The sequence below is a fragment of the Cervus canadensis genome, chromosome 15, assembly GCF_019320065.1.
Source record: "Cervus canadensis isolate Bull #8, Minnesota chromosome 15, ASM1932006v1, whole genome shotgun sequence".
Classification (NCBI taxonomy): Eukaryota; Metazoa; Chordata; class Mammalia; order Artiodactyla; family Cervidae; genus Cervus; species Cervus canadensis.
In genome coordinates this window covers 70,983,907-70,996,529 of record NC_057400.1, presented here as the reverse complement: position 1 = coordinate 70,996,529, position 12,623 = coordinate 70,983,907, and the positions used below count along the sequence as shown (strand labels likewise).

Genomic DNA, 12,623 nt, shown 5'->3' with positions numbered 1-12,623 from the left:
GAGGAGGAGGGCACCTGCTACATCTGCTACTGCCCCGAGGATGACAGCTACCTGCAGGGCACGGACTGCGAGGGGCAGGGCTACGTGGCCCATGACGTGCACCACCTGGAGATGGACGAGTGCCAGGAGGCTGTGGAAGAGTGGACGGAGCCGGGGCCCGAGACTCCCCCAAGGCCTGCCCACCCGCCGAGGCCGGCCGCGGCCCCAGCAGACACAGGTGCAGACCCAAACACAAGGGCAGGCCCGTCTCTGAACCTCCCTCCCGAGGCCAAGCACCCTGCCGATGCCCAGAGGAGCTTCACGACCAAGACCAGGACCTCGGAGGAGAGACCCAAGTGGCCCCAAGAGGAGGTAGGATTCTGGCTGGCCCTGGGGAAGCAGAGTGAGGGGCCGAGATCAAAGGCATCTGTGCAGCCCCCAAGTCAGCATGTGAGTCAGTTCTCCATTCGTTCAGTTATGCATGGAAGTCCTGGCCACTCCTGTTCACACATCAGATGCCGTAGTAAATGCTGAGGAAATCTTGTTGAGGCTGACTGGCAGCCAGGGCTCCCAGCAGACACCCAGCCCCCCAGCAGAGCTTGGGTCCTTCACCGGCTTGCTCTGGATCTGCTTGCGTTGGGGTGGTCCCTGAGACTGTCGCCTCTCCCCGGGTGGTTTCAGTCAGTCATAGGGATCTGGTACTGCTGGCAAGTGTAGACAGCTGCAGCCAGTGGTTGGGACAGCCCAGCGGTGAGGGGCAGTGACCCAAGTGCATTTCACAGGGGCGGTTGAATCTGGTGACACTTCTCTGAAAGACCTGGGGCCTTGGTATGATTGACCATTCACTGTAAATAACCATTTTGCAAATAATTATTGGAAAGTTTGACAGTCTTGGAGAAGAAATGCATGCTAATGAGGCTAGTAGTTTTAAGCATAACTGTATTTTCTTTTACTTATAGCAAAGTAATGTGCATTCTAATAAACACTTTTGAAAAGTTGCCTTTCAAAAAGAAAAACTTACATATATAGAAAGAAGATGCATGTGAAGGAACTTCTATTTGACTAATTCTATGGAAAGTGAGAATGAACTGCTTTCTTATTTTTTTTTTAAACTGGAGTATAGTTGCTTTACAATGTTGTATTAGTGTCTGCATTTCCCTCTTCCTATGTTACTGTAAAGCCATTTCTAGACCTTATGTAATTTAATACATAAATTGTTCAGTTGTATGTGTGTGTTTATTGCATTTTTTACATATTTATACAAAATCATAATGGCTCCTAAGACAAAATTAATGGTAATCCTTTAATATCATGAAATATCTAGTAGATATTCAAATTTGTTCTACAGTAGTTTTAATAGGGTCTTTCTTTGAAGGAAAATTCCGATAATAGGCACATATTGCCTTTGCTTGTTATATCTCCTTTGAGCCTTTTTGTTGTCATTTAGTTGTGTGGAGGCGGGTGGTGTAAGCAGGGGTCTTTTTTTTCATGATATTATTTATCTGGGAAACTCAAAATATCTCACAAATTATACTCATGGTTTCCATATGACGTCAAGAAAATCACTCTGTGCATCAGACTCTACATCTTTAAAATGAGAATAATTAGACATCAATACAATTAGTAATCATTTATTGTATCCCCATAAGATTAATGACATTATTTAAATATTTTTAAAAATAAAGTTTTAAAGGCATTTTACTGTTATACAGAGCATACAAGTAAGCATATTGAAGATGGACTTGAGATCAGGTACACATATGAACAACATGAAGTGATACACAAATATTTGGTTGGCCCAGCTCAAGCTATCCACTGGTCATGTACAGATGTGAGAACTGGACCATAAGGAAGGCTGAGCACCAAAGGTTGATCTTTCAAAGTGTGGTGCTGGAGAAGACTCTTGAGAGTTCCTGGGACAGCAAGGAGATCAAACCTATCAATCCTAAAAGAAATCAACCCTGAATGTTCATTGGAAGTATTGAGACTGAAGTTGAAGCTCAAATACTTTGGCCACCTGATGCAAAGAGCTGACTCATTGGAAAAGACCCTGATGCTAGGAAAGATTGGAAGCAGGAGGAGAAGGGGGAAACAGAGGATGAGATGGTTGGATGGCATCACTGACTCAATGGACATGAGTTTGAGCAAACTCCAGGAGATAGTGAAGTACAGGGAAGCCTGGCATGCTGCAGTCCATGGTGTTGAAAAGAGTCGGACACAAATGAACGACTGAACAACTAGCTCACATTATATTTTGTCATCAGCATTTGGGAAAATGTATGGTGTTGGAGAAGACTCTTGAGAGTCCCTTGGACTGCAAGGAGATCCAACCAGTTCATCCTAAAGGAGATCAGTCCTGGGTATTCATTGGAAGGACTGATGCTGAAGCTGAAACTCCAATACTTTGGCCACCTCATGCAAAGAGTTGACTCATTGGAAAAACCCTGATGCTGGGAGGGATTGGGGGCAGGAGGAGAAAGGGACGACAGAGGATGAGATGGCTGGATGGCATCACCAACTCGATGGACATGTGTTTGAGTAAACTCTGGGAGTTTGTGATGGACAGGGAGGCATGGTGTGCTGCGATTCATGGGGTCGCAGAGAGTCAGACACGGCTGAGTGACTGAACTGACTGACTGACTGATGCTTTAAATACAGTTGTTTTTTTTCTTATTTTAATTGGAATGCAATTGCTTTACAATGCTCTGTTAATCTCTGCTGTACAACAGTGCGAATCAGCTGTATGCATATGTATACCCCCTCCCTCTTGAGCCTCTCTCTCACCCTCCACACCCATCCCACCCCTCTAGATTGTCACCCCTCTAGAGCACCAAGCTAGCTCTTTTTATGCAGCAGCTTCACACTAGCTATTTACTTTACACATAGTAGTGTGTATATGTCAATACTACTCTCTCAGTTTGTCCCCCTCCCCTCCCCCAACTGTGTCCACAAGCCCATTCTCTACGTCTGTGCCTCTGTTCCTGCCTTGCAAAGTTCTTAAAATAGTCTTTGTGTCATTGATGTTACTAGGTTTCTCTATTACGTGTATTGGTATTGGTTTATCTTTATCCTGCTTCATTCTCAAGTGCACTTTTAATTTGAGAACTCGTCTCTCTCTTCAATTATGTAGAATTATCAGATATCTCTTCAAATATTTCTACTCTTACTCCAGCTGGTCTCTTTTTCTTTAGCTCTGGTTTGTTAGCATATAGGAAGCTGTCCTCCATATCTCTTAGTTTCACTCTAGAATATTTATACCTGTCTCTGCCTGTCCCTGCTATGTGCATGTGGCCTCAGATGCCAGTGGAGTGGTGTCCACAAACTTACACCAAACTCTTTTGTTCTACAGGCAACACCAGGGATGCATAGTTTATTACCAAACCATTGAGAAGAGCCCACTTCCCTTCTTATAGTCCAAGTGTTTATTACTACTGGAATGATTAAATCATCTTTTGTATTTCTATGAAATAATTATTAGGATACTATGTAGTAGGTTAAAAGTTGTTGACCTTTATGTACTGACATGGAAAAATTGCTAAGACAAATTAAAAAGCAAATACAAGTAATGCATACAGTTGACATCATGTGCACCTATACATACACACCATGTATGTGTATGTGTATATATACATATGTGGAGGAGGGCATGGCAAACCACTCTAGTACTCTTGCCTGGAGAATCCCATGGACTGAGGAGCCTGGCAGGCTACAGCCCATAGGGTCACAAAGACCGGGACACGAGTGAAGTGACTTAGCATGCATATATATATATATATATATGTATATATAAACTTTAATTGATAGGCCTATTAGTCAGACTGCAAAGTTTAGAGCCAGCCATCACCAGAGAACTGATGTTTTCAAATTGTGGTGCTGAAGAAGATTCTTGAGAATCCATTGAACTGAAAGGAGATCAAACCAGTCAATCTTAAAAGGAAATCAACCCTGAATATTCACTGGAAGGACTGATGCTGAAGCTGAAGTTCCAATACATTGGCAACCTGATGTCAAGAGCTGACTTGCTGAAAAAGACCCTGATGCTGGGAAAGATTGAAGGTAGGAGGAGAAGCGACAGCAAAGATGAGGTGGTTGGATGGCATCATTGACTCAGTGGATATGAGTTTGAGTAAACCCTGGAAGACAGTGAAGGACAGAGAAGTCTGGCTTGTTGCAGTCCATGGGGTCACAAAGAGTTGGACACGACTGAGTGACTAAGCACAGAACAGCACAAACCCACCCTCATGCTCAGTAACTCCCTGGAAATGCTCACAGTTCCCTGCTCAGGGAGCTAAGATCCCACATGCCACACTGCAAGGCCAAAATAAAAGTAATAACCAGACAGTTTGGCAGATGGGAGGTTAGGAGATCAGGGAAGCATTCGTATTTGTTGAGTACCTTCTATAAACTGTGCTAAGAGCTGCTTATCTGTTATCTCATTTTGATCTCTTGGCCATTTATATGGCAGGCCTCATCTTCCTCTTATGAATGAGGAACCCAAGGCTCTTAAAAAAATAATTTGTGAGGAGTCATCAATAGTGTTGCCACAAGAACATACTGTGAAGTGGAGAAGACATCGTTTAGGCCCTAAGGAGAAATGTTTACTAAGAGAAAATTCTTAAGCATGTGGTTCCTTACCCAGGAAAATTTAGCAACCTCCTTTTTGGTCTCTAGAAGTATTAAGCTTATTTTTGTGATGGTTAAAGAATGGTTCTGCCCAAAGGTAGAGGAGTTAGACACATGCATTCACAAAGTTTCTTCTAAGTCTTATGATACTGTAATTTGGTGTTTTTTATGATTTCAGATGTGTTCTTGTTTATTTCCTTTTCTTAGGGTGGATAATATAAATGCAGCTGTGATGGATTTGAAAGAAAAGATTTGTTATCTAAGTGAAGAGGCCAAAATAGGAGCACATAGAAAACCAATGATCTTTCTCCATCCTAGTGACTGTGGTGGAGTCCTTGTGGAATTGGAGCAAGCCTGATGAATAATTCACAAGAAACTGATTGCCCTGAAAAAGTCTTATCAGAGTGTGCTTTGACACTGAGTCCTTCACTGCTTCCGTCACTGAGAAGCCAGAACTAAATTACGGAAAGGGATTTTTTTTTAATTATATGTGTATATATGCATATATATACACACACAAAATATTTGCTGATTACTTTGGATATTTTCCTGATATGGAGAAAGATTTGATGACTGAATACTTATGGAATATTATTAAAATCATATTCACAGAAACAAATTATTCCTATTCTGAAATGGGGTGATTGAGTACAGTGTGTCTGCTGTGTGGAAGGGAGTGCAGGATGGAGGCATAGAGGACACCTGACAGCTGCTTGGCCACGTATCTGAGACAAGGGGTTCCTAAGGATGTTACAGAGAGTTTTTTTAGAGCAAACTATTTAAGGATAAGGAGTCTTTACCTCAGAATTTTTGTTCTTCTGCAGCAGTGCATGTTCACAATTTCCTTATTTTGGGGGCTACTGCTGGATTATGAACAAGAAGTTTTGTGGCAAACTTGGTGCCTAATCTAGTGGGTATATAGATAGGTAACTTTTTTTAAGTTGGTAGCCATAGAAAATTGGAAATATCAAAGAAACATTTCATTCAGAGATGGGCACAATAAAGGACAGACAGAACTGGTAATGACCTAATAGAAGCAGAAGAGATCAAGAAGAGATGGAAAGAATACACTAAAGAACTGTATTAAAAAGATCTTAATGATCTGGATAACCACAATGGTGTAGTCTCTCATTCAGAGTCAGGCATCCTGGAGTGTGAAGTCAAGTGGGCCTTAGGAAACAATGCTGCCAATAAATCTAGTGGGGGGAATGGAATTCCAGCAGAGTTATTTAGAATCCTAAAAGATGATGCTATTAAAGTGCTGCACTCAGTATGTCAGCAAATTTGGAAAACCTAGCAGAGGCCACAGAACTGGCAAAGGTCAATCCTCATCCCAATCCCCAAGAAGGGCAGTACTAAGGAATTTTCAAATCACTGGACAATTGTACTCATCTCCCATGCTAGTGGGGCTTCCCTGGTGGCTCAGACAGTAAAGCGTCTGTCTACAATGCGGGAGACACGGGTTTGATCCCTGGGTCGGGAAGATCCTCTGGAGAAGGAAACGGCAACCCACTCCAGTATTCTTGCCTGGAAAATCCCATGTATGGAGGAGCATGGTAGGCTACAGTTCATGGGTTCGCAAAGAGTTGGACACGACTGAGCAACTTCACTTCACTTCACTTCCCATGCTAGTAAGCTTATGCTCAAAATCCTCCAAGCTAGGCTTCAGCAGTATGTGAACCAAGAACTTCCAGATATTCAAGCTGGGTTTAGAAAAGGCAGGGGAACCAGAAATCAAATTGCCAGCATTTGCTAGATCATAGAGAAAGCAAAGGAATTCCAGAAAAACATCGACTTCTGTTTCATTGACTATGCTAGAGCCTTTGACTGTGTGGATCACAACAAACTGTGGAAAATTCTTAAAGAGATGAGAATACCAGACTGCTTTACCTGTCTCCTGAGAAACCTGTATGTGGGTCAAGAAGCAACAGTTAGAACACTATATGGAACAACTGATTGATTGGTTCAGGATTGAGAATGGGGTACCACACAGCTGTCTGCTATCACCCTGTTTATTTAACCTATATGCTGAGTGCATTGTGAAAAATGCCAGGCTGGATGAGTTACAAGCTGGAATCAAGATTGCTGGGAGAAATATAAACAACCTCAGATATGCAGATGATACCACTCTAATGGCAGAAAGCAAAGAGGAACTAAAGAGCCTCTTGATGAAGGTGAAGGGGAAAGTGAAAAAGCCAGCTTAAAACTCAACATTAAAAAAAAAAAAAAACCTACATCACAGTGATTGTAGCCATGAAATGAAAAGATGCTTGCTCCTTGAAAGAAAAGCTATGACAAACCTAGACAGCATATTAGAAAGCAGAGACATTACTTTGCCGACAAAGGTTCACATAGTCAAAGCTATGGTTTTTTCTGTAGTCACACATGGATATGATAGTTGGACCATAATGAAGGCTGAGTGCCGAGGAATGGATGCTTTCAAACTATGGTGCTGAAGAAGACTCTTGAGAGTCCCTTGGACTGCAAAGAGAACAAACCAGTCAATCCTAAGGAAATCAACCCTGAATATTCATTGGAAGGACCGAAGCTGAAGCTGAACCTCCAATACTTTGGTCATCTGATGCAGAGACCCAAGTCACTGGGAAAAATAGAAGACAGGAGGAGAAGAGGATGACAGAGGAAGAGATGGTTGGATGGCATCACTGGCTCAATGGACATGAGTTTGAGCAAGCTCTGGGAGATGGTGAAGGACATGGAAGCCTGCTGTGCTACAGTCCATGGGGTCACAAAGTTGGACACAACTGAGTGACTGAACAGCAACGACAAAGATCATGGCATCCGATCCCATACTTCATGGCAAATAGAAGGGGAAACGGTGAAAGCAGTGACAGATTTCCTTTTCTTGGGCTCTAAAATCACCCCAGATGGTGACTGCAGCCATAAAATTAGAAGACAATTGCTTCTTGGCAGGAAAGCTATGAGAAACCTAGACAGTGTATTAAAAAGCAAAGATATCACTTTGCCAACAAAGGTCCATATAGTCAAGGCTATGATCTTTTCCATTCCAGGATGTCCATTCCAGACATCCTGGAATGTGAAGTCAAGTAGGCCTTAGGAAGCATCACTATGAACAAAGCTAGTGGAGGTGATGGACTTCAACTGAGCTATTTCAAATCCTGAAAGATGATGCTGTGAAAGTGCTACTCAATATGCCAGCAAATTTGGAAAACTCAGAAGTGGCCACAGGACTGGAAAAGGTCAGCTTGCATTCCAATCCCAAAGAAAGGCAATGCTAAAGAATGCTCAAACTACTGCACAATTGCACTCATCTCACACGCTAGTAAAGTAATGCTCAAAATTCTCCAAGCCAGGCTTCAGCAATACATGAACTGTGAACTTCCAGATGTTGAAGCTGGTTTTAAAAAAGGCAGAGGAACCAGAGATCAAATTGCCAACATCTACTGAATCATTGAAAAAGCAAGAGAGTTCCAGAAAAACATCTATTTCTGCATATTGACTATGCCAAAGCCTTTGACTGTGTGGATCGCAATAAACTGTGGAAAATTCTGAAAGAGATGGGAATACCAGACCACCTGACCTGACTCTTGAGAAACCTGTATGCAGGTCAGGCAGCAACAGTTATAACTGGACATGGAACAACAGACTGGTTCCAAATAGGAAAAGGAGTACCTCAAGGCTGTATATTGTCACCCTGCTTATTTAACTTATCTGTGGAGTACATCATGAGAAATGCTGGGCTGGAAGAAGCACAAGCTAGAATCAAGACTGCCAGGAAAAGTATCAATAACCTCAGATATGCAGATGACACCACCCTTATGGCAGAAAGTGAAGAAGAACTAAAGAGCCTCTTGATGAAAGTGAAAGAGGAGAGTGAAAAAGTTGGCTTAAAGCTCAACATTCAGAAAACTAAGATCATGGCATCCAGTCCCATCACTTCATGGGAAATAGATGGGGAAACAGTGGAAACAGTGGCTGACTTTACTTTTTTGGGCTCCAAAATCACTGCAGATGGTGATTGCAGCCATGAAATTAAAAGATGCTTACTCCTTGGAAGGAAAGTTATGGCCAACCTAGAGAGCATATCAAAAAGCAGAGACATTACTTTGCCAACAAAGGTCCATCTAGTCAAGGCTATGGTTTTTCCAGTGGTCATGTATGGATGTGAGAGTTGGACTATAAAGAAAGCTGAGCACCGAAGAATTGATGCTTTTGAACTGTGGTGTTGGAAAAGACTCTTGACATTCCCTTGGACTGCAAGAAGATCCAACCAGTCCATCCTGAAGGAGATCAGTCCTGGGTGTTCATTGGAGGGACTGATGTTGAAGCTGAAGCTCTAATACTTTGGCCACCTGATGCAAAGTGCTGACTCATTTGAAAAGACCCTGATGCTGGGAAACATTGAGGGCAGGAGGAGATGGGGATGACAGAGGATGAGATGGTTGGATGGCATCATTGACTCGATGGACATGGGTTTGGGTGGACTCCGGGAGTTGGTGATGGACAGGGAGGCCTGGCGTTCTGTGGTTCATGGGGTCACAAAGTCGGACACGACTGAGCGACTTAATTGAACTGATGATCTTTTCAGTAGTCATGTACGAATGTGAGAGCTCAGTAGTAAAGAAGGCAGAGCACCAAATAATTAATATTTTCTTTTGTGTGTGTGTGAAAAAAATTGTATTTGCCAGAAATGTAAATACTTATATAATTATGTATTATTCTGTTAGTAACACAACAATTCAATTAGTAGGACTACATAGGAGACCTTGAACAAGACAAAGAGTTTAGTATTATTCATATATTTGTATCAAATGACTTGAAACTAAAAACATTTAAAAAATAACTAAATGAAAAAACATAAAATTGCTGAAATAATGTTCAGAACATCCTATTTTGAGTAACAACTAACTATGTAGTTAACACAATGCTATATAATAAAGAATTAATATTTTCAAATTGTGGTGCTGGAGAAGACTCTTCAGAGTCAGTTGGACAGCAAAGAGATCAAACCAGTCAATCCTAAGGAAAATCAACCCTGAATCTTAACCACTGAACAACATGGTACTCATAAGCAAAACTTTTAAGGTAGCTGTTGCTGGGAATGGCCACAAGGCTGCTGGATTTTCTAATGCCCAACTGTGGTTACTCTGAAAATGAAAGCTTTATGAGAGTTTTCATTCAGGGCTGTAATTTAATGTGGAATATACCTGAATAAATATCCAAAAGCTTGTGTGTTTTTCCCTAGCTTTCTTTTTTAAATTAATCTTTATTTTATATTGTAGTAACAGTGATATACAATGTGTTGTGGGTGGCAGGTGAACTGAATGTGTTTTCAGGTTTACATATATATATATATATGTATTCATTTGCATTTTTCCCCATGGAATTCGTTACAGTGTGTTCACAGAAATCCTTTGTTATACCTAGGTCTTTGATGATTACCTTTTTTACATGGAATGATTATATTTGCTTACTCTAAACTTCTATTTTTTTCCCTTTCCACTTGCTTTCTCCTTAATAATCAGAAAATTGTTTTCTAGGTCTCTGAGTCTTCATGTTGCTCAGTGAATAAACTGGTGGGTGTTTATCAATTCCAGCTATAAATGATATCTAAAGATATATATCTTTTTCTGATTTTGATTTTTATTGTCTTCACGTTGTTTGATCATCCCTAGTTTTATCAACGTTCCTGAAAATCACATTATGTTATTTTCTTCTGGCAGAGTCATGTTCCATTGTGTACATAGGTCTTTTTTCTCTCCATTTATCTCCCAATAAACAATATGTTTGTTTCCGTTTTTTGGCTGTTGTGAAGTGTAGTCCAGTACATGCACATGTATTTCAAAAGGTCCGCACCTCCAGCCTCACCCCCAGCCTCGTAGGCGACCACGTGCGCGCGCGCACACACACACAAAGATACACACACACACTCGCCGCCAAGACAGGTCAAGAGCTGGAAAGCACAGGTAAGGGAGACGGAGAAAGAGGGAGAGAGAGACAGCAAGAAGACCACACAGGCTCCCCAACCCCCTGCCTCCACACCCTCCCCCCTCCATTCTGGGTATTCACCCGGCCTCCAGTCGACCGACCACACCCTCGCCCACCTACACACTCACACACACACTCTCACCCTCTGGTCTGGGGGTGGGGGCTGGGTCTTGCCTTAGGTAGCCAAGCTGAAGGGGAATTTTGAGACTTCGGCTGCGCGGAAGTCTTGGGGACCCCACGGGGGACTGCCAGCCCCGGGGCACCGCGTCCAGCCCGGCCGGCCCAAGGCGAACGCCCCCTCCCTTGGGGAAGCTGCTTGTTTGGCATGGCCTCTTTCTGAGGTGGTCACGGTTGTGCCAGTGTGTCTGTCTCGGATGGGATGCCATCCTCTCTCCCGTGTCTGTCTCTCGTTTGCCGTCTCTCTGTCAGTCGCTCTGTGTCTCCCTCTCTCTTTCTCCCTGCGTGTGTGTGCGCGAGCGTGTCTGTCTGTCTGCCTGCATCTCCCTCTCGCCCTCTCCGAGTCTGTCTCTGAACCTTCCTCTCTTTCTGCCTCTGAGTCTCCTGACCCCCGGCCTCCCGTACCTTCCTCTGGCCCCAGCCTCTCACAGGTGCTCTGGCTCTGGCTCTGGCTGACGAGCTTGCGCCGGCCGACTGTCTCATTTCTCCAGAGTGCGTGCGAGTGTGTGTGTGTGTGTGTGTGTGTGTGTGTCCGTGCGCCTGCCTGTTCCTCGTCTGCTCTCTCAGGAAGGACCTGTGCTTGGCGGGCGGCGTGGGGACAAGGGGAGCCGCGGTCGGGCGAAGGGGCGGGGCTGCCGCCCTCCGGTCCACCGTGCTGGTGGCTCCCGGTGGGTTTGGGCACCAGGCAGGTGTCGGGCAGGATGGACGCTCAGGGCCCCCGGCTTGGCTTTGCCTAGGCCCGCAGGAGGCTCAGAGGCCCTTGGGCCTCGGGCCGCGGCGGCCCAGAAGCCAAACACGTCCGGGGCCACGTGGCCCTGAGCAGCGAATGAGATGGGGGCGGGGGCCGCCGAGAGGGGGCGGGCCTGGAGAGGCCCAGGTTGGGAGGGCGCCCCGAGACCTCTGCGCCCCTCACCCCACCCCGCAGCCCCTGCACGCACGCCCAGCCGGCCGCTAGGGGTCCCGGAAGCCCTCCAGCCCCCGGGCCAGGCTGGTGATGGCAGAGGGTGGCGGTGGGCGGTGGGCGGGGCGGCGTCAGCTGGCCGGAGTCCAGTCGCCGGTCGTGCGGCTCAAGTTCAGCGCGCGCCCGCCAGGTGAAGAGGTGCCTCCGGCTGACCCCACCGGCAGGTCAGAGCGAAAGGGAGGCGCAGTGCAGGGCTCTTAGGGCGCCCGGCATCAGCCGCCTCAGTCTGCAGCCATACCACCCTGAACGCGCCCGACCTCCTGTGATCTTGGAAGCTAAGTAGGGTCGGGCCTGGTTAGTACTTGGATGTAGTACTGGGAATACCGGGTGCTGTAGGTTTTTTGCCTCCCCTCTCTTTTAGCCCCCGCCCCCGGCGGCTGGCGCCGCAAGCCCCACCTGCCCCTGGCCCCTCGCACTCCACCGCGCTCAGAGCTGCAGGCGGCCCTCAAAGGCAGCGGCGTCACAACTGTTGGGCACCCGCAGCCCCAGCCCCTCCTGGGGTGGGTGGCCGGGGCCCCAACTCCCGCTGCAGACCTGGGTTGCCTCTGCGCGGCCCGCGAGCCCCTCCACATTCGGCTTCCAGGAAACCAGACGACCGTCGGGTCTCCATCTGGGGCTCCTTTGGCATGCCTCAGACAATCCCCCGGGCTGGCCCAGCCCCTGCCCCAGGCCCATATCAGGCCCTGCCTGCATCCTCTGAAGATTGTACTCCCTCACACCGACCGAGCAGTCAGTGGTTCGCAGAAAGCTACCCACCACTTTTCTGCATTTCTTCATTGTCCTCACTGTTTCCCCCTGGCATTGCCTGTGTTCTCAGGAAATGCAGCTCCTGTCAATGTGAATGCAGCCCCACTTTGTCTGGAAGCCAAAGCCCTACTTGGTCCTAGAACTAGAGTCCTTTTAGAGTGGACGCAGC

At 45.6% G+C, this 12,623-nt stretch overlaps 1 pseudogene; it reads left to right on the top strand.

The window, feature by feature from the left end:
- Positions 1-11,931: 11,931 nt before the first annotated feature.
- On the top strand, positions 11,932-12,046 carry LOC122454039 (annotated as a pseudogene).
- Positions 12,047-12,623: the final 577 nt, after the last annotated feature.